Source organism: Halichoerus grypus, chromosome 2 (assembly GCF_964656455.1).
Source record: "Halichoerus grypus chromosome 2, mHalGry1.hap1.1, whole genome shotgun sequence".
Classification (NCBI taxonomy): domain Eukaryota; kingdom Metazoa; phylum Chordata; class Mammalia; order Carnivora; family Phocidae; genus Halichoerus; species Halichoerus grypus.
In genome coordinates, this window is record NC_135713.1 from 102,645,662 (window position 1) to 102,671,372 (window position 25,711).

General features: G+C 45.3%; 1 long non-coding RNA gene across 1 annotated transcript in view; it reads right to left on the bottom strand.

The window, feature by feature from the left end:
- Positions 1 to 25,711, bottom strand: part of LOC118551596 (uncharacterized) — a 146,841-nt gene that overhangs the window by 82,108 nt on the left and 39,022 nt on the right. The gene's annotated exons all lie outside the window — the stretch shown is intronic.

The following is a 25,711-nucleotide window of genomic DNA, read 5'->3' on the forward strand; positions in this document are numbered from 1 at the left end:
TCTTCAGTATAACTAGGAATCAGATCCAAAGCAGCTTTCTTTTAGAAAAGTATGACAGTAGAAGTATGAGGAAGACACCCAAAACCTGTTTAATGTTAGAAAGACCAGAACCAGGAGTGAGACCACATCAGTGCAGGAATCTGAAAGATTTCACCTGTGGGGAGAAACCATTTTACAGCTACTTTACAATTACATTGTGCTCTCTAATAATCAGTTTTTAACATCATGGGTAGAGCTTGGCTCTAAACTCTTGAAAGAAAACTATGCCAAAAAACAGAGGTGTTTGATCCTGAGAGATAGTTATTAAGGGACTATTTGATACAAATAAACCAGAAACACAAAGCAGCTGGATACCTAATACCAGGGCGAGCTTGGAGAGACTCAGAGGCCAGCCGGCAGGGAAACTGCTAATTGAAAATAGACAATCATGGGGTTTTTAAGCAGACTGGTGACATCATGCTGCTACTTTATTTTTCTTTCTTTTTCCACTTTTTGACAGAATTGAAGAAAGACACAAAGATTTTCAGATGGTCACGAACACCAGAAAGGTTAAAGCAGGCCACACCTCTCATTAGCAGTCTATACAGAAAAAAAGTGTGTGGTTCTGATGAAGAAGTACTGGAAGTTTACAAGACCAGAAGTCTTGCAATTACAAAAAACAAAACAAACAAAAAGAAACAAACAAACAAGCAAGCAAAAAAAAGGGGGGGAGGGAGAGAAAAGAAAAGAACACCATAAGGACTAACATTTACTAAGGCCCTCAGGACAAACAGGGTAAATACTAATTAAAACCAGCTCAGCCTTGCTCCTGACTCTCACCAAAATCCCCCAGAGCAACTGCCCACATTGCAGATTCCTGGCTTTCCACCCAGAGTGTTCCATTCACTCGGTCTAGAATGGGGCCCAGGAACCTGCATATTAGCAAGCACCCCAGATGATTTTGATATAAATTGTCACAAAATACACTTTGAGAAACATTATATTAAATTGTGGGATAAATTATATCTAGGTGAGGCTACGTATTTCAGTTTAGCATTAAAATGTGATTGAGCTTTTTAATAGAATAATTACTGATTAGTGAATGTCTATTTGGATAAAATTTCTTTCACCGAAACACAAAAAATATAGAATGGAAAATTATGGGGACACCTGGGTGACTCAGTCAGTTAAGCATCTGCCTTCAGCTCAGGTTGTGATCCCGGGGTCCTGGGATCGAGTCCCGCATCGGGCTCCCTGCTCAGCGGGAAGCCTGCTTCTCCCTCTGCCTGCCGCTCTCCCCCTCCCCTGCTTTCACTCACTCGTGCTCTCTCTCTCTCTGACAAATAAATAAATAAAATCTTTTAAAAAAAGAAAACTATGCTAACTAGGATTATCGGTTACCCATACCTATGAGGAGGGCATCATATAAAGAAGTGCCTCCAGTTGAGATGCTCTGACACAGTGGTTATCAACCCCGGCTGCATATTAGAATCATTTAGGGCACTTATTAAAAATACCAGTGCTCAGGCTCCACCCCAAACCAATTAAATCTGAACATCTGGGGGTGGAGCTCAGGTATCAGCAATTTTATAAAGCTCACCAAGCAAGTCTAAAGGCAGCCAAGGTCAAGGACCACGGGCTCCATGGAGAACAGGAGCGGCTAGTCCTGCAAAACCCATCCTGGAAAGCAAAGGCAAACATTACTGCCTGTTTCTCAAATGCCACTCAGGCCGAACCGTAGAAATAATTGGGCATCTGGTGGAAAGACTAGTATTTCAGACTGTCCTCTGAAAGCAAGCTGCTATGCAATTCACAAACATGGATTTCGCGGGTAGGGCCTCTTCCTGAAATAACAGCGGAGAGGTGCCTTCGGTTCCAACTGCCTATGGCTTCCCAGTAGGAAGTGTCTGCTCTGTTCTCAGTCAAATATCGAGGCAGTTGAAAATTAGCTCCATAGTCATCATCGATTAAGCAGTATTTTTCAAAGTCTTTATTCATCAGGAAAGGGACGCCACCACTCAACAGACTAACAGAGTACTTCAGTGATTAGCTAGTGTTTTCCAGCAGGTTAGCGAAATGCTTTATAGATGGAGCTGGGTCAGGCAGTGCCCCTGACATTGACAAAAGAAGTCTCGCACAGCCTCTCTCTCACCACTCCCCGCGCTCAGTCTGGGAAGGCAGGAAATGGTCGCGCAGAGGCTCTGTGTACTCCATTCTTCCTAGCCCCTCCGACATTCCGAGGAGAAGACAGGTTCTGCTTTTTGACTTGACAACAATAGTCAAGCTCTCCTTCTCAATTTTGCTTTTCTAAATGAAACAAACTCCATATCTTGACTCCTCTTATTTCCCAAAGTACCTGACAACTGCAGCGGCTTCCTCTGTACTCTCCATCTTCTTCACATCTCTTAAATAGCACTTTCAGCAAGCAGCGCCAGTCAAGCGGTCATCCAGACGATGGTGTGCCTTGGGTAGGTGCCATGTGAGGGTGGGCAGCTGGCAACAGAGAAACCAGGCACTCGTCGGCTCTTGCCCTGAGTTCTCCAGCACCAGATCTCTGATTCTTTGCCAGCTTTGTGGAAGCAGCCTTCCTACAAGTCCATTTCTCACTGCCCCTCACAAGTCCACTGCAGGAAGCAGCTCGCTGTCATGACATCGGGGAGGGCTGAGTTCCAGCCCAGGAACCTGGAGATGCAGCGGACTGTTACAGCCCCACCTTATATGTGCACGACCCTGGGCAAGCCACTTAACCTCTCTGAGCTTGTTTCCTATTCTGTGAGACAGAAAGAAAACACCCATCCTGCCTTCCTTAATAGACGGTTGTGAGAATAACGTGAGGTAATAGATTTGAAAGTGCTCTGGAAATTGCAAAGCCTGATATAACTCCAAAGTTTTATCATTAGACCATGCGAGCCATGCACCCCGGAATTCCATTCTTCATGACAAAGAAAGCTGTCAACACCAAATGCACAACTGAAGGGGTCCCTCCGGGACACACGACAAGCTCTCCTTCCTTCTGTCTGAATTACTGATGGGGATAGATATTCCCAAGGCATAGAAAATTTTGCTAGCCTTGGTCCCCTGAGAGCTGTCACAGAAAATATGACAAGGAAGCCTAGAGAAAGATAAAGGAATTAAGGGGCATCAAAGAAAGGGGTTTTGTTTTCCATCAAGATCTTTAAACCAGAATGGGCTTTTCACTGTCCCCGGATGGTTTACATGGTGACCCTGTCTGATGGCCTCACACTTTCTGAGGAGCCTAAATTATAAACAGGGCAATCAAGCTTTCATTTTTTTTACATTGCATTTGGTCAGCCAAATACACATCAGAGATCCAGCATTCCACCAATGTCAAAAACAGAACCATGTACATTCTTACCACAATAGTTTCAGAGCCAATGAAATGTGAATTCCCTTGCCACATAGAGGATGGGCTGGAGGCATTATCCCCGTCCAAAGAATAAGCTGGCCAACAGTCAGATAGGATGAAGCTGTGTTCCCGAGAACGAACATCACATTAAACATAAAAGATTCAGAAAAAAATAATGATGTGGAAAATGTATACAGTACAAATACACTTGTAAAATATTGATTGAATGAGGGGAGCAGTGGCTGTTAAAGCCTCCAACGCAATTGTTCTAAGAAGCTTGTTATTTAGTGACATCTAGTGGCGCCGGCTAGGAAAGCCCCCCACAGATGCTATTTTCAGGTTGGCAAGACAATGGAAGGCACCAAACTTGCCTCCCGGTGGCAACAGTATTTTTGCAATTCTCATCTTTATTTGCCCATCCCCCACAGCCTAGAACTTGAGAAATCACACCCAATGGCGCCAAATGGTGACAAAAGTAACAGAGAAGAACAGACCATCTTTGGGTCTGTTGTATTGTTCATTTTTTATGAACTGGTGCTTAACATAGCCTACTTCCTAAAGGTGCAATAGATGATTGTAGCAGCAAGAATATGGCACTTGTGGGCCAATAATCCAAGAAATAACTCGTGGAATAGGCCTGCTTCAGCGGACAGTATGCTAAAGACACAGAGGCCCCAAAGAACCACCTCTTACAAGGAATGAACAACATACTCCCTTTTTCCCCCCAAAGGTTTATTTATTTATTTGAGGGAGAGAGGGCGCAAGTGGAGGGAGGCAGAGGGAGAGAGAGAATCTCAAGCAGACTCCCCACTGAGCGCGGAGCCTGACGTGGGGCTCAATCCCACGACCCTGAGATCCTGACCTGAGCTGAAATCAAGAGTCAGACATTTAACCGACTAAGCCACCTAGATGCTCCTAACATATTCCCTGTTAAAAAGACTTTTAGGGGCGCCTGGGTGGCTCAGTTGGTTAAGTGTCTGCCTTCGGCTTAGGTCATGATCCTAGGGTCCTGGGATTGAGTCCCACATCGGGCTCCCTGCTCGGCGGGAAGCCTGCTTCTCCCTCTCCTCCCCACTCATGCTCTCTTCTCACTATCTCTGTCTCTCTCTCAAATAAATAAATAAAAATATTAAAAAATTAAAAATAAAAAGACTTTTAAAAAATGCTTTTCGGGGCGCCTGGGTGCCTCAGTTGGTTAAGCGTCTGCCTTCGGCTCAGGTCATGATCCCAGGGTCCTGGGATCGAGCCCCGCATCGGGCTCCCTGCTCGGCGGGAAGCCTGCTTCTCCCTCTCCTCCCCACTCATGCTCTCTTCTCACTATCTCTGTCTCTCTCTCTCAAATAAATAAATAAAAATATAAAAAAATTAAAAATAAAAAGACTTTTAAAAGATGCTTTTCGGGGCGCCTGGGTGGCTCAGTCGTTAAGCATCTGCCTTCGGCTCAGGTCATGATCTCAGGGTCCTGGGATCGAGCCCCGCATCGGGCTCCCTGCTCAGCGGAGAGCCTGCTTCTCCCTCTCCCACTCCCCCTGCTTGTGTTCCCCCGCTCGCTATGTCTCTCTCTGTCGAATAAATAAATAAAATCTTTAAAAATAAAAAAAAAAAGATGTTTTCATCCAGAAATAGTAGCCATTCTCCCTATTACCCATTGGACTTGCTGTTTCTTTTCTCATATTTCAGCCAATCCTGGCTAACATAAACTCCATCTCACAGGCCTAGCATATTCCTTGACACGGAGGTAGCAAGCGAATACCTTTCCAATGTGTCTTCGAAAACTTAAAGTGTGCAAATGGCCACCAACTTCAGCTTCTAGGACACCTATTCCTATGAAGGCTTTTTTACCAAGAGGCCAGTGAAGGTCTCTGTGTAAATCTGCAATGACAGGAACAAGGGTCATTTCAAGTACAAGATAAAACTCCAAGGGGATTTGCCTCAAGTAGAGGAAAACAGCAGCTGCTTTACTGCCCATTTCAGCCCTTTCTTAAAATTCTCCTGGGATTTTGCATAAGTACTCATTCATTCATTCATTCATTCACTCAACAAATAATTCAAGACCAAGATGAGTAAAGAAGAGAAATGAGACTTTTATGAAATTTTCAAGTCTTTGTCATTGAATTTATCGGATGAGGTGTCTTTTTATATCAAATTAAAAGTGTAATTCGAGCTGGAATAAGCTGTATAATGCTTCAATCCCTTGCATCACATTCCTGCAATAAACCATCCTCAGAGGACACGGCGCCCTAGATGTTATGCAGGCTGATTCAGGGTCTTGGGAGAGCCCCCTAGTGTTGAGGAGCAGTATCTGCACCAAGCAGAGCTCCCCCGCAGCCAGACGTAGGCTACAGCCAAGGCCTAGGGAAGACCTGGAGAGCTGTCTGCCAAATCAGGGGTGGGAGGGAGAAGCAGGAGGCTGGAGGGTGGGGAAGGCTGCCATCTCCACCACACACAACTTCAGGGCCAACAGCCTCACTGGAGTTCACAGATGGGCAGACTGCTACCCACAGACTCGCAGGAGGAGAGGGGAAGTGAGGCATTTAGCTGTCAGTGAGCATCTTCCTCCCAACCTCAGCTCCACGGCTCTACAACTATTAGGAAAAGCAGCTGGAGAACTGGCTAGCTATTCGTGTGAAATATCTGTATGACACGCTCTGTGACTCCATGCAGGTATCCGTTTGAATGTTTCCTCCTCCGAATGGCCTTTCCTGCCCATCTATCTCAAATCTCCCACCCAGTGTTCACCACCAGAGCCCTCTCCTGACCTTCATACTCATGGATGTGCTGCAGGCATTTTGTCCTCAACACACCCAAAACAGGGCTCGTCCAGACCTGCTTCTTCTCCTCCTGTGCTCCCCATCTCAGTTACTGACACCGTCACCAACTGGACACCCAAGTGGATGTTCTGGGCTCCTCTCATCCTTGACCCGTTCTTTCTCCCCTCCCTCCCATCCCTTCCCTCCTGACCCATCCACATCCAGGCAGGCACCAGCCCCTGTTGATTCCTCCAACGTGTCCCTCTGTCCCTGCCTTAGTACGGGCCCTTAGAACCTTTTGTTTCTCACTTGGCTATTGAAACCACCCCCCACCTTCAGGCACGCTTCCTCCAACTCATTATCCACACCAAAGCCAGGACAGTCTTTCTGGTCCTATCTCATGGCCTCCTACCTACTAAATTTCCTGAGACCCCATCATGTGCAGGATGGAATCCACGTCTCTCCATGACTGGAATCATAGGGCCTCAGCCCTCACCCTCCCTCCCATGCTCACGGTATTTCCCGTACAGACAAGCAGTCACACGTTTGGAACATTCCACCCTCTCCTATGTCTTTATACCATCGCACATCCTGTTCCTTCTGACCGGGGTGCCCATCTTCCCAGACTTCCATTCTCCCCTGAGCCTCCTTCCCCGTCAATTTAGTTGCTCCTTCCTCTGAGTTTTCATAAGACTTGGCTTTATCTCTATTCAACAACTTTCTCATATCTTTCTCATTATACTTTTGTTCCCCATATGTCTCCTCCACTAGAATATAAAATTCTCAAGGGATGGAATGATATTTTTATTATTCTTTGTATCTCCAGCATCTGGCATAGTACCAAGCACAGATTTAATGGCTCAATAAGTGTTTGTTGAATGAATAAAAAGTGTAAGGCATCCATTAAATCAATAAAGTAGAAAGATTTTTCAGTCAGAGTAGTAAAAGGCCTGTGAAAACCACTTTGCTCTCCCACAGTCTTCATTATTCACGTATCTCCCCCCTACTCTTCTTCCTCCCTAAAAGAAATCTGATTTCCTTCAAAGAAATATGCCTCCCCCCATGCAGCCAGTATGGGAGATCTGACCTCATTCCCAGCTCCACAATGACGCAAAGGTAATCCCCACCCCTTCCCAGTGATTGGCTCCACAAAGGCATATGTTGAATTTGGGCAAGCATGACATTAGAAAAGATTTTCTGGAGTCTTCTCAAACTTCCAAAAGGAACCCTTGTTCTCTTACTCCAGACATGGCCAAACACAACAAGCCCAGGAAGGCCACCCACAGAGGCCAGCAACGCAAGAGCATCTCAGGGAAATGAAGCAAGAGCCCCTGGATTAAGCCAGCACTGAAGCCTGGCCCCATCTCTGGACTTCCAATCACATAGCCCCATAAACATCTTTCTTGTTTAAGTCCTCTTGAGGTCTCTATGCTGTTGCTTTACTCATAATAAAATTATCTCACTCAAAACATGTCCTCAAAATAATATATATAATGTGCATTTGGAAAATATCACTTACTCACTGTTGCCTTGATTGATTCTTCACAACTAAACCATATTCACACCCAGCATCCCATCTGGTTTTGAAACAGAGTACAGTTTACAGGAAATCGGCAGAGCCGCTGGCATCAGCCCCCACGATAAAGTCAGCTGGCAGATCCAGTCACATTTGGACAAAGCTTGTCTCCTGGCTGGTCTTCTGGCAATTACAGGCATGTCAGAACTGAGGCAGGAGCAAATTCTTATCACTGTTCACTGCCCTCTGCTTCCTTCCCTGGCTTCATGATGACAGTTTATTGATACGTCCATCACTCTCTTAATTGTTTGCCTTAAAAAAGAAAGTTAACCCTGAAATAATAATATTAATCGTTCTTAATCATCAAAGGAAAAGTCGACAGAGTTGTCAAGCTAAACCTGGAAGCTAAGAGAATAAAAGCAAGCAAGTATGGGCCCCCAGTTCAGAACGGTCTTGGCTTGGTCAAAATGACTGCCTGGATCAGTGTTCACACAGGAAAATGAAACCCCTGGGGAGGTTTTGAGGATAAAGATCTAATGCAGGGCACTGGGTATAGAAGTGGTAGAAAAGCTGGAAGAACCAAAGAGAAAAGCTGTGGTGGGGCTGAAGGAGCACCACAGAGAAGAGGGTTGTACCCAAAGAAAGCCATCCAAAAAGATGGCTCCCTTCCTCCTCCAGATTTTCCATCTCCTTCTGGGAGAGAGTGTGTTTTGCAGGCTTCAAGCCCCCATGGAAGAGAGGAGAACATGGCACTTCCCCACCCATGCCGTTTAGAATTACATCAAGAATGACAAAATAGCATAGGAATGATCAAGACAATTTCCTGTGTTTGTGCACAGGAATCACAAGGTCCAAGTAGAGGAGCTCAGACCTATAAGGAGGCCGGCGTCAAATCACACAGGTAACACCTGCGGGGGTGCGGGGGGGAGAGGCGGGTGTCACGGTGCATTACTCCCTACTAGGCAGCCACACAGATGCATGGAGCTCAAAGGAGCACTTAAAAGAGGTGCTCACTTTTCCCTTTACGTTGCTGGCTAGTCCACACATAGGCATGTCTTCCTTCATTTTCTGCGGCATGCCTTTTGTGCTTTCCCCACTCCCACTACTCACCTTTTTTTTAAAAGATTTATTTATTCATTTTCGAGGGAAAGAGAGTATAAATGGGGGGGAGGGGCAAAGGGAGAGGGAGAGAGAAATCCAAGCAGATTCCATGCAGAGTACGGAGCCTGATGTGGGGCTCGATCCCACAATCCTGAAATCACGACCTGAGTGGAAACCAAGAGTCAGACGTTCAAGCAACTGCGCCACCCTGGCGCCCCACCCCTCACCTTTTTTTAACATATCCTATGATGCCTCTCTGATATGCCCATTGATGGAGCTAGAAGGGCACAGCTGGGTGGTTTGAGCCTCCCCAGCAAATAAGTCAAACAAATCCACTTGTCACTATCAGCCTTCTTACAACAAGAGTACAGAGCGCTAACGGAGTCTGAATTTTCCTTTCATTTTCCTGAGCACATCTTCCAAGGAGAGAGAGGGGAACATCCTGAAGGAAGTTTGTTTCCCAGGCCTGATATGGAAAGATGTCAGCTTGCTACAAACCATACCTCTTGTTTCAGAATGTGCTTCTCTGAGGTGTCCAGACCTGTCCCCATGAAAGTCTTGCTCATCCCCATCCTCACACTAACACCATGTCCCTGGTCAGCAATGAGTTCCAAACAAAGAACACCCTCTTTTCCTGCTTTCTGTACAAAAGCGTGGGGATTTAAGCCAAAGCACTAAAGTCGTGCCGTTCAAGGATCATCTTCAAGGTACGGGATGCTAAAGCCAACGTGTGGGTGGTTATGATTATTTCATTCAACTCCCTAATCTCTTTGAGAGGCCAACAGCGAATAAAGATCATAAAATGCAAGCATGATACCTTCATGCTTATTTCACCTCTGAGCACTAGGGATACAACCTTGTAGAAAACAAAAGCCCACTTAGCCAGCCTCCTACATTCCCAATCCTGGCATACAGGCCCAGATGCACCCATCAGAAGGGAGGGCACAGGGATCATGAAGCAGCAAATGGGAGATGTGTGACCGCATGGCGAAGCATCATGAATCATGAGCTCCACTTAGGTGTCTTCGTCTGGCTATCCACCTGCTGGTCTCACAATGACTCCTTGAAAGGGGCGGGAGAGGGAGAGAGAACTGTGTGCACAGGGGCGCACATGCTTTCCCCGAGTGGGGGCAGGATAAACCAGCACCTGCACAACACCTTTTTAAGAAGAGTAAAAAGGCCACTTGACATAATCAGCTCTTGCAGGTTGTCTGAAATTTCAGGGATTCATGACATCATTTAAAGGCCCCAAAATGTTTTCACTGACCTAAGGCATCATAGTAACCAAGAGAAACACACTCAAGGATAATATTGTTTATTGGATAAACTTTGGTGATGATGGACGGCCAGCCATCTCTAATAAGGATTTATTTGGCAGACCCAGTACTATTTATTCCTCATGGTCGGAGAGCGGGGTCTCCTCAAGAGCGTCAAGGGGCTCCACGGAAAGGTCTTGGCAGCAGTAAGACGCAGTGTAACAGCGTGGGCATGAGCATGCACTTGCATTTCCGCCTTTTCCACTAAGTGTTGTGTAACCTTGGGCAGTTGACTTAATCTTTCTGGTCTCAGTTTCTTGACCTTTAAAATGGAAATGTCAATTAACAGGCAGAATTCCAAGATGGCCCCAAGATCCACACTCCCTCTGCACACGACCCGTATAAGCTTCAGAAATGTGAACGTGGTGGAATTCACTCCCATGTCTGGGTTATGTGATATGGCACAGCTGACTTTAAGAAAGGGAGATTGCCTTGGTGAGCCTGGTTTAATCAGGTGAGCACTTTAAAAACAGCATTTTTTCCAGCTGGTCAGAGGACAAAGCCAAAGATATACATTTTTGCGGGCCTGGAAGAAGCAACCACAACCATGCTGTGAACCACCTATAGGAGCCGGTGGCAAGGAATGTGGTGGCACTGAGTCCTGAGAGTAGCCCTAGCTGACAGCCAGCAAGAAAATGAGCACCTTCGCCCCATAAGCCATAAACTGAATTTGACAAACAACCTGAACAAGCCTCAAAGAAGATTCTCCCCCAGAACCTCTAGAAAGGAACGCAGCCCTGCTGTTACCTGGATTTTAGGTTTATAAGACCCTGAGCAGAAGACCCACCTATGTGGTGCCCAGACTTCTGACCTACAGAAGTGTAAGATGATAAATGGGTGTTGTTTTAAGCTGGTAACTTTGTGCTAATTTGTTATGTGTGGAGTGGAAGCTGACACAACTATCAACTGATTTTGATTTGGGATAAATTACTTAGTATCTCTGAGTCTCAGTTTCCCCATTAATAAAATGAAACAGTAGAGCTCCATAATAATACTGGTATATTCACAAATGGTAGTTCATTTAATTGCTCCAGTAGCCCAGGAAGGTAACATAATTATTATCACTTTATTTATTTATTTAGTAGGCTCCACACCCAGTGTGGAGCCCAACACAGGGCTTGAACTCACGATCCTGATATTAACACCCAAGCTGAGATCAAGAATCACACGCTCAACCCACTGAGCCACCCAGGCACTCCTTTTCTTTAAATTTTTTTTTTAAGATTTTATTTATTTATTTGACAGAGAGAGAGCACAAGCAGGGGGAGCGGCAGGCAGAGGGAGAGGGAGAAGCAGGCTCCTTGCTGAGCAGGGAGCCTGACACGGGGCTCGATTCCAGGACCCTGGGATCATGACTCAAGCCAAAGGCAGACACTTAACCGGCTGAGCCACCCAGGTACCCCAATTCCTAAGTATATCATTAACAAGCAAAAACATATATTTATTTGATGGAGAGAGAGACAGCGAGAGAGGAAGCACAAGCAGGGGGAGTGGGAGAGGGAGAAGCAGGCTCCCCGTGGAGCAGGGAGCCCGATGCGGGGCTCGATCCCAGGACCCTGGGACCATGACCTGAGCCTAAGGCAGCCGCTTAACCCACTGAGCCACCCAGGTTCCCCTCTTTAAATCTTTTTTAAGTATATTATCACTTTAGAAATGAGGACACTGAGACTCAGAGAAGTTAAATGGCCCACCTAAGATCACACCTAACTACAGAGCAAGCTCTCAAACCCAGGCTTTCTGACTCTGAGTCTTTGTTCCTTCCAACTACACTTTATTCCGGCAAAGAAGCCTTGTATTTCTGAAGGTGTGATTCTGCAGGATTTGCAGCAGGTTGTTGCTCCCAATGGCAGGATTGATCACACTAAATGCGTCAGTCCTCTTTTTGTGAGCCAACATCCATCTGACCCCCGACAGTCAGGGTTCTCCAGAGAAACAGAACCAATAGGAAGGGCACCCTTCCTACTCATTATATATATATAAAGAGAGAGAGAGAGAAGGGAGTTGACTCTAAGAATCGGCCCATGCAATTATGGAGGTCCAAGCCCAAAATCTGCAGGGTAGGTCAGCATGCTGGAGACCTAGGGAAGAGTTAATGCTGCACCGTGAATCCAAATGTGGTTTGGAGCTGACTTCTTTCTTCCTCAGGGAATTTCAATCTTGTCCTTAAGACCATCAACTGATTGGATGAAGCCCACCCACATTATGGAAGATAATCTTCTTTACTCAAAGTCTGCCGATTGAAATGTTAATCTCATCCAAAAAATACCTTCACAGCAACATGCAGACATGTCTGACCAAATATCTAGGTACCATGGCCTAGAGAAGTTGACACATAAGATTAATCATTGCACGTAGTCAATATCCTATATATTACAATTCCCCTTGACTTTGCTTATTTACTTCCTCTAGTTGTGCTGTGGTGTCCCCACATGGAAGGAGCAGAAATGAGGCTGGGGGGCGCCTGGGTGGCTCAGTTGGTTAAGCGACTGCCTTCGGCTCAGGTCGTGATCCTGGAGTCCTGGGATCGAGTCCCGCATCGGGCTCCCTGCTCAGCGGGGGGTCTGCTTCTCCCTCTGACCCTCTTCCCTCTCGTGCTCTCTGTCTCTCATTCTCTCTCTCTCAAATAAATAAATAAAATCTTTAAAAAAAAAAAAAAAGAAAAAGAAATGAGGCTGGGGAAGAGAACTCTAGAGGGAGGGAGGTCTTGAGCTATTTACCAACACTGGTTATATAAAGACATTGACCGAGCACAGACTCCCAGTACTTTACCCTGGTTATCAGTTTCTAACAACTCACAAAGTAACAATTACAAAGATCTGCCTCCATGGAAAATATGGACATCTGCACATATATTTTCAGATCATTATCGTTTTATATTCCTTTCAAAGTGAAGAAGGAATAAAAGGGTAGAAGGAAGCAGTGGAAATAATGGTTGTCAAAATCATAAAGGTTAGTAAGTTGCTTTCTGCTGCATTCAGAAATACCATTATCTCTAACACTTGTTTAATTTTTTTTCATGTAATTCAAAATTAACCTGTACAGTGAAGTCCTCCAGGCAGAAGCACCTCAGCCTCAACGGTCCCCCAGGTGGTAGAACAGTCACCTTACACCCTCCTGCCTCATCCCCACACCGGGTCTGAACTTGCTAATTAAATAACCTTCCCTCCAGCTTCCTCACAGCCAACATTTACTGAGCCCCTTTTGGAAACTGGCAGATTGTGAGAGCTGCCCGAGACATAAGAAGTTCAGAATAAGGTTCCCAATTTCAAAATGCTTCTAAGTGAATTTCAAAATACCAGCAACATACCTGTGATGGTTAATTGGGAATTGCCTGGACCACAGTGTCCACATACTTGTTCAAACATTATTCTGGATGCTTCTGTGAAGGTGGTTTTTGAATGAGATTAACATTTAAATCAGTGGACTTTGAGTAAAGCACTAGTGTGGGTGGGCCTCATCTAATCAGCTGAAGGTCTGAATAGAACAAAAAGACTGACAAGCAAGAAGGAGTTCCACCAGTAGATGACTTTGGACTTCACCTGCAACACTGGCTCTCTTCCTGGCCTCCAGCCTGGAGACTGGACTCGCCAGATTCCATAATCACATGAGCCAATTCCTTAAAATAAATCTCCCTCTCCCTCTCTTTCTCTCCACACACACACACACACACACTACTGGTTCTGTTTCTCTAGAGAACTAATACAACCCTCAAGGTGATTGTGGAAGTATGAGATGTCGCAGGTCTAATTAGAAGGGACAGGAGGACTTCTAAGGAGGAGAGACTGGCAGAGAGGAGAGGAGAGGGTTTTCAGGGATTAAAGATCAGAGAGCTCTGCCTCAGAGAAAACAGGGGACTGAAACAGGCCAAGAAAAGCAGAAAGCCATGGGGAAAGGAGGAAAAGAACTGAAACCAGTAGGAACAGCTTCTAGATTCTGAGCTCCACCTCCGTACCAGGCACCTTGCTCAGGGCTTTACATTCGTTATTTTATTCAATCCCTATAAAAACCCTACGAGTGGCCCAAACCCCAAATACTGACAACACCAGATTCTGGTGAGGATGGGGAGCAAGAGGAACTTTTATTCATCGCTGGGAAGAAGGCAAAATGGTACAGCTACTTTGGAAGACAGTCGGGCACTCTCTTACAAAGCTCAATATAGACTTACCATATTTTCCAGCAATCATGCTCCTAGGTATTCACCCAATGACTTGAAAACTGATGCACATAAAAATGTGCACACGATGTTTACAGTAGCTTTAATCATAAATGTCAAAAGTTGGATGCAACCAAGATGTTTCTTGACAGGTGAATGGGTAAGCAAACTGGGACATCCTTACAATGGAGTATTTTCAGGTAAGAAGAAATGAGCTATCAAGCAATGAACAGACATGGAAGAACTTAAATGCATAGTGCTAAATGAAAAGAGCCAGTCTGAAAAGTTTACACAATGTATGATTCCAACCATATGACTTTCTGGAAAAGGCAAAACTGTGGAGACAGTCAAGAGATGAGTGGTTGTGGTGGCGGGGGAGGCAGCAGGGAGGGATGAATGCATGAAGCACAGCTGAGTTTTAGGGGCGTGACATGGCCCTATATGATTCTGTGATGATGGATACATAACATGCATTTGTCAAAACCCATAGAACTGTACAACATAAGTGGGGAGAGAAGGAGGTACATGAAAACTCATTGTACTTTCTGTACAGTTTTCCTGTGAACCTAAAACTGATCTTTAAAAAGCCTATTAATAAAAAAAAAAAAATGAAAACCCTATTCGATGGATATTATTCCCATGTTATAGGTAAGGAAACTGAGGCACAGAGAGGTAAATAACCAAGATGACCCAACACAACTCAGCAATGGCAGCTCCATGAAGCATGGCCCGAAGTGGCTGTGATCACAGGCACTTCCTACTAAGGATGCAGGGGCTGAGCCATTCGCCATCCGTTCATACACAAGCCCTCTGTGTCCTTTCATAAGTCTTGTACATGTCAGCCTTTCTCCACTTAATAGTTCTTACACATACCTCACTCTCTTTCTCCATCTCTGACGCCAGCACAGGGCCAATAAAGGTCTGGCAAATTGCCTTAAAATTACAAGTGCCCTAAAAGGGTCCACCCATCCACAGCAGAAGCACCCTAGGAACTTGCTAGAAATGCAAATTCGTGGGCTTGACCCTCAGATACAGTGAAACTGGAACTCCAGAGGTAGGTCCTGCAATCTGTGTTAACAATTAGCCCGCCAGGGAATCCTGAGGCACACAAGCACTGGGGAACCACTCAGCGAGGAGGCAGAGGAAACAGCCACCTGCCGTGGCTGAGAGTGCTTGGCGGGGGAGTGTTGATTTGGTCCTTCTGAGTCTCCATGTTTCCATGCTAGAGGAAGTCCATATCAACTGAGAGGTTTCAAAGTAGGTAGGGAGGTAGAGTAGGTTGGTAGGAATGTAGGTAGGAAAGAAGGGAGGGAGGGAGGGAGGGAAGAAAAGAAAGAAAGGAAAATAATTGCCTCCGGTCTCCTGACTGTTTCTGACCTACTTTTACCGCTCTCCGCCACACCCACTCTTGGTTTGTGGATTAGCCAACAGAAGGACCTTGAGTTGCTGATAGAACATGCCAGGCTTGTTCCCTCCCTTCCGGACCTCTGCGGGAATACTCCTCCCTCTCCACCCGCCTCAATTCCTCCCACTCAGGCCCTCTGCCCAGCACGTCCCGCCATCCTCCACGCCCTCCGCCGTCCCCAGCCTCCACATCAGTGACCCCCTTCTAGACTGTAAGCATCTGCCTCTCCTACCACCTGTTGGCCACACTGGTATGGGGACGTGCACAGGGCCTGCCTTGTCCCATGGGCTTCCTCAAAGCACCCACCACTGTGTAATGTTTATTGAATAAATAGACGGGCAATAGCCAAGGGAGGAAGTAGTCATGGAAAAGACAGAAAGGGGGGCCTTGTCATTTTTGTCCCCTCCTCGCCCCCTTCCCACTGCCGCCCAGGATACAAGAGTCAAGAAATCCTGACACTAGGCACCAGTCCTGTGGCAAACTTCTGCCAAAGCCTAGACCTCTTTGCTTTTGTGGATGTACCCACAACCTGAAGTTAGGCAATTCTGTGGGCTCCCCAGGCATGGGCACACTCAGGGAACGGAGACATCAGGCCTGGAGGACAGAGGACTCTGGCCATGGGTCAGGCGCCTCACCCCTCATCTAAGAGAGCCGCTCACACCCATTTGTCTTTAATCCCTGAATTCCTTCCCCACCTGCAACTGCAGACCTCTTCGTACACCACACATACTTATAACTTGCCCTGCACATTTGTAAGTTAGAGAACCCTTCGTCTAATTCTAAAATCCTCGGCACAATGAATTAACAAACATTTACCAGGTGGGCACCTACAGTGTCCCCAGAAACATGAGGACTATAAAATATAAGAAATGACCTGGAGACCAGCATCTCAGCGCTCATATTCACTTCAGCAAGAGACCGTTTCTTGCCTCAGCTTTCGCGTGATTCATCTGTCACCTAATTCTCATGTCTATCCAGGCGTTAAATGGATTTAGGCCTTTTAACCTAAAACCTTCTGCCACCTCATTTATTATACCTAGAAACCAAGTGCAGAGTGGGGCTTACTAAGTATTTGTCACAGATGACGCTGACTTCAGGGTGCGTGCCAGGGGGGGATGCGGGGATGCTCAGAGACTGCTGGGCTTCGTAGGAAGCCTGTGCCCTGGGTCCTGCTGCTGGGCGTCCCTGCCCCACACAACTCCGGCCTTTCGAGAGCTGAGAAAAGCTGAAGGCGGGGCTCGCTCAGCAGCTCGGGCTTTTCAGCAAGTATTGCTTGCTGCCCTTCGTATTAGAAAACGACGTGTTTGGAATTGAGTGCCTACGCAGGTGTCAGAGAATATGAAGAGATGGGGGTGTGGCAGACCGTCTTGGGGCTGCACTGAGCTCACGGCCGGCCACCCTGGGCGCCTCCAGGCCCTCACGCCAGGCGCCAAGGGTCTGCCGAGAGGCCTTGCACTATTCATTCTGACGTGACTATTAGATTATCAGTCATTTCAGTGCATCTATTTATAAAATGGATATTTTTCCACTTAAAAAAACCTAGGAGGGCCTAGACACATGAATCATTCTCATTTCAGAATTCAAAGGGGAAAGAATTAACATTTACTGGATAATCGCTATTAGCACCTGGAGTTGTGACAGACAGTGTGTACATCTCCCCTCCTTAACCTTCGCAATAACCCTGGGAGGTACACAACAGGTGTGAGGTAGGTAATTAACTCATTCAAGGGCCCACAAAGGAAGGAGGTCTAGAAATGCCCCAGCCTGTCTGAACCTCATGCCTCAGGTGAGTCCTGCAACAGGCCGGTGATTGGGACCTTGAAATAGGAGTCTTTGAAATGTGTGTTTGTGTGTGTGCATACACATATGTATATACACATATATACACACATTTATTTATGTTAAATTGATTTTATTTCTATTTTTTATATTTATTTTTTACTTTATTTATATGTGTATATATAAACTCCTTAAAAATACAAGGATGGTGGTTGATCTATATTAACAAGACATTTTAATGCACTCTTATATTTACACTACTATGAGTTCCATCTTACAAAACAGTTTACGAATGAGATCATAGCATTTCATTTTTGTAAAATTAAAAAAAAATTAGTGTGGGTATATTTCTGTCGGGGGTGGTACCTGTGTACCTAGAAAAAAGTCTAGCAAATATACACCAATATTAGCAGTGATTACTTCTGGGACAGGAGGTCATACATAATCTTTATTTTATTCTGTATACTTTTCTGTAACTCATAAAGATGTATGCAATGGGCATAAATAACTTTTTCAATAAAAGGAATTAAGTTCTAAAAGTACAAGATAAAAAAGGTAAATCAGAAAAACTGGGTGGCTAAGTCATTAAGCGACTGCCTTCGGCTCGGGTCATGGTCCCAGGGTACTGGGATCGAGCCCTGCATCGGGCTCCCTGCTCCGCAGGAAGCCTGCTTCTCCCTCTCCCACTCCCCCTGCTTGTGTTCCCTCTCTCACTGTGTCTCTCTGTGTCAAATAAATAAATAAAATCTTTTAAAAAAAAGAAAAAGAAAAGAAAAACAAAACCTAAGGATTTCACATCAGTGAATTTCTGTTTTGTTAACTTTCCCACTGAATTTAATATGTAATCTAATCTCTTTCAGAAAATACATCTCTTCATTTATACCCATTCACTCAGTCCGTAGTTTGTTAGGCACTTACTATAAACTGAGTACTGAAACCCCGGGTTTCAGTACTGCAGCCCTTAGGGGATCTGCCCTTCTGAGTCTCTGGGGGATGAAAGAACTACAGTTACTGTAGCATCCTCAGAACCATCAACTGGGGCAGGGGGATAGACAGTAAGACCAGGCAGTAGAGAAAAGGAATTGAAAACTAGAACAATTAGCATCAGCTCCAAGCAAGGAAGAACTATCTGGACTGTGCTTCGCCTTTTTACGCTACAAGGTGGGGTGGGACCAGAAGCTGTGTGTGGTGCCCAGTTTCCAGATTCTGCAGGGGCGGCGAGGGGGGGGAATGACAGGGCTGGAGGAGAGACACAGGGCAGAGAAGAGGCCACCTGAGGACAGGTGATTTCTGGAAAGCAGAAGAAGGCCAGAGGTTCACCACGTGACATCCCTCCCTACAACTTCTCCCTACCTGCTGCCCACACCTGCTCTCACTCTCCCTCCCAAGGTTCCCTGGGCAGCACTCTCTTCCCTGCTTCCATGCCCATGAGCATTAGAAATGGGGATCACCCTTACAGGATGTGGGCTTATGGGCTATTTCAGCTGGTTTTCTTTTTTTTTTTTTAAGGATTTTATTTATTTATTCATGAGAGACAGAGAGAGAGAGAGAGAGAGGCAGAGGGAGAAGCAGGCTCCCAAGGAGCAAGGAGCCTGATGCGGGACTCGATCCCAGGACTCTGGGATCATGACCTGAGCCGAAGGCAGACGCTTAACCATCTGAGCCACCCAGGCGCCCTCAGCTGGTTTTCTTAATAAAAATAAATGTATCTGTGCAATCCTTACTAAAATATTTATTTCTTCAGACACTTTGAGTCAACTTCTTTGGAACTTACCGATTTGTTTTATAACCAAGATGAATCTCAGGAAACTTCCAAAACTAATTTGGAAAGACTCAGATATGGGGCACCCACAGAAGGCTAGTAGTTAGGCACCCGTTCAAATGACAGGCTGTAAGAATTTATTCAACGTGGGTGCCTGGGTGGCTCAGTTGGTTGGGCGACTGCCTTCAGCTCAGGTCATGATCCTGGAGTCCCAGGATCGAGTCCCACATCGGGCTCCCTGCTCGGCAGGGAGTCTGCTTCTCCCCCTGACCCTCCCCCCTCTCATGCTCTCTCTCTGTCTCATTCTTTCTCTCTCAAATAAATAAATAAAATATTTAAAAAAAAAAAAGAATTTATTCAACGCATCCTAGTAGGGATGGGGAATGGCTGAAATTCTGTGAAAAAAAGCTATATACGTCTCTATGGCCAACTTAAGGGATTTATTGTGTGTTCTAAACATTACAATTGATCTTGTATTGGAATTGCCTATTCTGTAATTTTTCCTTTGAAACTGTTTTAAGCTGGTCCCACACAATCACAAAGGATCGGGTCACTCACAACCATTCTCCCCAACTTTTTTTCACATTATCCACCCATAGAAAATGAGACTATTTGTATGGTAGGCTGAGGTAATCTGGGGGAGATTTGAGCATAACTCTTTGGAACTTGGTGTAAATAAAAAAACCTCATTATATTTTCTTTGTTTTATATATATAACATGATGAAAAGAAGATGTAAAATATTAGGGAAGATGTTAAATATTGAACTTGAATTAAACTTCCCCCAACATTTTTTTGACATATTTTAATGAGAACCTTGAGGTTATTTTCATGAAGGTAGCAAACTAACTTTCTTATATCAGATTCTAAGGCTGAAATGGCTACACACAGTTCCTAATCAAGAATTTTCAGATGCCTGGGTGGCTCAGTCGGTTAAGCGTCTGCCTTCAACTCAGGTCGTGATCCCAGGGTTCTGGGATCGAACCCTGAGTCAGGCTCCCTGCTCAGAGGGGAGCCTGCTTCTCCCTCTGCCCCTCCTCCCACTCATGGGCTCTGTCTCAAAAATAAATAAATAAAATCTTTAAAAAAAGAATTTTCAATGATGACCCTTCAAATTCGTGAGTCACACAAGTGAGAAATTTTGTTCACATAATTGTAATGCAAATTTTAAAACCATTTTTATCACCCTTGAAAAATTCACAACAGTGAAGATTACACTTAAAAGAATCTAACCGCTCTTCTTTCTTTTCATTGGCAACATAATGCTGAAATGTATTTAATGATGGGAACGGATTTTTAATCCAATGAAATTTTCACATCAAGTACTCCAAAAATAATGATAACGCTCTAACTTGGAGGGCATGAATGTCATCCCTCAAGGCCAATCAGCTGCAAAACAGACAAGGCAGCCATCATCTCTGTGGTAGGCTGAACAACAAATCCCAACATGTCTGTGTTGCACTCCCTGGAGCCCACGACTATGTTACTTCATGTGGCAAAAGGAACCTTGGGAACGTGGTTAAAATTAAGGGTCTTCAGCCGGAAGGATGATCCTGGTTATGCATGTGAACTCAATGTAATCCCAAGGGTCCTTACAAGGAAAAGTAGGAGGTAGGAAAGTTGGGAGTCAGAGAAGACATGACAACAGAAACCAAGGGCAGAGTCAGAGGGAGATCTGAAGATGCCATGCTGTTGGCTTTGAAGATGGAGGAAGGGGTCGTGAGCCAAGGAAGACAAGGGGCTTCTAGAAGCTGGAAAAGATCAGGAAACTGGTTCTCCTCTAGAGCCTCCAGAAGGAATGCAACCCTGCCAGCATCTTGATTTTGGTCCAGTGAAATGCTCAGAATGTTCCCCTCTAGAACTGTAAGATAATAACCTGTGATATAATTTTTTAAGCCCCTAAGTTTGTGGCAATGTGTTACAGCAACAATAAGAAACTAAAACATATATGTAAACTAATGTTGAGCCAGGACCTGGAGCTAAGCGCACAGGACACTTACCCAACCTCTGCACCTCCCCTACCTCCAACCGCCTATTATGTGGGCACCAGAAACACCAGTTCTCCAACAACTCCGAGGGCCCCTGTCCACAAGTGTACTCTGCCGGCTGCTAACGTAGGTCTCTGGGTGGTAGGACTCCGCCCACACGCGGCACAGCAGCCTAGACCCATGAGTGCTGCATGTGGCCCATCATGCTGGCCACCCAGTGGGGGCAACCGTGAGACTCTGCTCCCCTTGGGCTGCGTCCCAGGAGCCCCAGAGCAGCGCTCAGAAGCTGCTCAGTCCCCGCAGGTGCTGCCCTGCCGCCGCCTTAAGGCTGGCGTAACCGTATCTTGCAGCACACACGTGGCCATCTGGGGCGTCTCAGTGGACTGGTGACAAGCACTGGGAGTCTCTGACTTCCGTGGCCATCGTTACCAAGTCTGGTACCGAGCAATACACCATGGTTTCTCCACTTCCGGTTTCTCAGCAGAGCTGGGTCTAGACTTCAGGCAATGATCAACTGGCAGGTAACAGAGCTGGTGGTGCGATGTGCGTGTGAATCTCGCACCATCCACAATACTCAGCAGAAAGAGATCAGGGCCTTATACTTTGACTTAAGAGTGCTGTTTATTTCAGTAAAAGGAATGAATTTATACCTGACCTATGTAAGGAGCCCTGAGTTAAGCGGTATAGTATTTCCCTTGTATTCCAGGGGTCTTTTGGTGCCTTTTTACGGAGCGTTGCTTTGGTTTGACCCTTAATCTGATCCTGATAAATCTCACTTCTCACAGCACGTGTGGGTGTGGGTGTGGGTGTGTGCGCACGCGCAGGTGCGTGTTCTCTCTTGGGGTGCACGAGCTAACACAGACCTTCCAAAGTGTCCCCGGTCAGCCCAGGCCGACACTGACCCAGCTGTGCCAGGTGCACACATCTGTACTGATGCATCGGGGCTCCGTCTTGACTGGCTGGAGCCTGTGCTGCCAGCTGTTAAACAGTTTTACTATACCCCTTGCTGTGCCATTTGCTTGAGCATTTGGTTGTAACACTAGGGAACTAATTTTTCAAGGGCTGTGACATGAGCATTAAGAAAGGAGAGATGACCAACGAAAATTTGTTATGGATTTGAATATATCTGTGAGAATATATTAGATACACCAAGTCACATTCATAATTACTCCCTAAAGAGGTGTTTACAAACCTTCAGACCTCTTTCTCCTTCTGAGAATCAGCAATTTCTGTATCCCAGTGCCAGTCTTCTGTGGTCCTCCCGAAACTTGTTTAAGTCAATCCTCTGTAAGCTATAAAATGGCTGCTACTTATGCCCTTTTCCCCCATAAAGGATAAGGAAGGGGCCAGGAAGGCGTGTTGAGCAGGACACAGTGGCCCCTCTACTGTCTTTCTCAGATGTGTCACTCTCCTCACCGCACTTCTATGTGAACATTTCCAAAGCCCTTGTGAACGATCTGTGCAGTTACCCATTAACAACTGGGCCCGGACGTCCTTCCCTGTGGCGTGCGTGATCAGTCTGACGGGACACAGTGACGAGGACCAGCGCTGGTGCAGCCCGCCAGCTCCCCGCTCTGCTTCAGTGCTGGAGTGAGTGTGGCCCACACCGTCCTCATGCTGGGAGTCTGAGCAAAGCCAACAATTCCACTCTTCCTTCCAACGCTAGCTTGAATTACACCACACAAAGGATGCTTGAGTGCTCTGAACCAATCTCTGTTTTATCCTGGGTCCCTTTCATTGCCTGATGGGAACAGACCAACTCACAAGGAGGGCACTGATTTGACAGCAAAGGAATAAACCTCTCTTCAGTTTCTGTAACTGGCGGGGGCAACATCTTCAGTCCTAAACCTGAGACTATATCATTGTCATGAGCACGCCACGAAGGCACACACACGAGTTGGGTCTTTCCACAGTGTCAGCTTTATTCAATCACAAAGCAAAGTTAAATCACAGTTACAAAGCAGGTTCAGGATTCCAAACTCACGGACAAGTCACCATGTGACTACACTTGGCGTCTTACACATCACACAGAGCAGGACAGAAGACAAGCCACACAACAAACAAGACAACAGAAGGCGCAGGACGTGAAGGAACCAAACACAAAGTCAGTCTGTGGGCCTCAGTTGAGATAAGACCTCCCCGTCTGGTCGGGGTCAGCTCTCTACACTGACGGCTTCTTCTGTTCCAGCAGCGAAGGATCTCGGTTCTGTTCGGAGATCCAACGGGCAGAACCTTCAGGGGCAGTTGCCTTTTTTAAGTGGTTGGATGTAGATGGGTCAGGTCTGAAGAGTTTTGAGTGTTTGCTGCCAAAACCTTTCCCTTTAAAAGGGATTTCATCAGTTTTGGGTCTCTGCAGACCTCCTCTGGTTCTGCTCGTTATCAGTTCTGGGGGGTCGGCTGACGGTCCCGGCGATATCTCCTAGCGCCGGAACCTTACGGGCTCGCGTCATTGCTGACACAGGCTCCCGCTCGACGTGAGAGACTCCACTTTGCTCTCTACAATCATCCTGCCTTCCTATCAGCCTGCTTCCTAACTCTTGGAAATAACAAGAGTGGAAACACCAAAGAGTGAAAAAGCTTTTAGTTTGTAGCCTTCACCATCCTCTCATGAAAGAGAAAGCATAAATAAAACACCTAGCAAATACATTTGACCCTTGAACAACACGGGTTTGAACTGCATGGGTCCACTTACACAAAGTTTTTATTTTAAAAAGGACAGTACAGTACTGTAAATGTATCTCTTCCTTATGATTTTCGTTTTTCTTTTTTTTAAGATCTTATTTATTTGACAGAGAGAGAGAGAGCACAAGCAGGGGGAGCAGCAGAAGAAGAGGGAGAAACAGACTCCTCACTGAGCAGGGAACCCAAGGTGGGACTCGATCCCAAGACCCTGAGATCATGACCTGAGCTGAAAGCAGACGCTTAACTGACTGAGCCACCCAGGTGCCCCATCTTCCTTATGATTTTCTTAATAACATTTTCTTTTCTCTAGCTCACTCTATTGTATGAATATAGTCTATGATACATGTAACATAAAAAATACGCGTTAGTCAACTGTTTATGTTATGGGTAAGACTTCCAGTCAACATTAGGCTATAAGTTTTGGGGGAGTCAAAAGTTATACATGGATTTTCAACTTCGCAGGGGTTGGTGCCTTTAACCCCATCGTTGTGCAAGGGCCAACTGTACTGCATTAACAAAAAGGTGACATTAGCTTACCTTAAGGAAAGATAAAAATCCCAGGCTGATCAAGAAGAACTAATGAGAACACACGTGGACTTGTCCCAAGGGCTAATTTAAAGGGGACCAAATCCATACAGATGATAAATTACAGCTACGTGCCATTTTAGGAAGAAAAATCATTCAACCGATACTTCACTGGGTCTACACGTGGTACAATGTTGGTTCTATCAGTCACTAGATACACATGGCAACTCTTCAAAAAAACATAAATTAGGGTGCTGTTTCCTGTCTTTTTTTAAAAAGTGCAGGCTTGAAACACTAGCATATACCAAGAATTCTACTTTTTTCTAGTTCATCTGCCTTAAACTGAGCAACTAGGACTAGGCTATTGGTAATGGCTGATGAGTAGTCTGAAGAGAAAGGCAGCACTTACCCAGGTAATTTATCTCATCAAGTCACGGGCTGAGTCCTATAGGAATGTGACCCATTATTTTATAGGCATAGCACACGTTTTGCACTGAAAATAAATCTGTATTGCAAATCAAGCATCGACACTAACTATATTATAATTTACAGGAAATGATACACAATTTTGAAGCATGATTTGAAATAAATACAAACACTTATTTTAAATAGATACAAATACTGTTTGTACTTAAAGTAAATGATAGAGGCATCCATCTTGGCAAGGAGGAATATTTTATCACCGATGTTGTTTAGAATTACTGGAACAGGTGCTAATAAAAAGCAAACTGGATTCTAGTCAGTTTTATTATTAAAATAAAGTTATTATTATTATTATTAAACTTCTCTTTTAATTATTATTAAACTTGTCTTTTGCTTATCTCTGGGGCAGACTGTTCTCCACCCTTTGGTAGTAACCGCCTCAAATCCTTTTTTAAAATGAGGCAAATATAAATGAAAGAACGCAAGCATACCTGGAAACTAAATCTACCTAAAAGATAAATTTAGAAACCTCAGAATACCAGCGCCTGCAGGAGATATTAAAACCATCCTAATAAATCTATGACCCATTACTGCGTGATCTTCCTTCCATTTCCCTATTTTGCTTTAGGAAGACGTAGTTGGCTCACCTCCCAATCAAGAGTGAACAGCCCCACTTCCTTAGAATTTTGGCACAGCCCCGCGGCAGACATTACAATGCAGGCTGCGCCCCAACTTATTTCACACTTGGGAGACCGCTCCAGCCCTGCCCCCAGCAGATGCTATGAGGGCAAACTCCCACGTCTTTTATTTTGTTGTTGTTGTTGTTGTTTTTAAATACAAATATATTTTATTTGAAATAAACAAAAATGCTTACACAGCTCAACAGGTCACTTGGAAACAAACTTGCCTGACGGTATTACTGAGCAAAAACAAAGCTGAAGCACAAACACCCTTCTTTTTTGACAT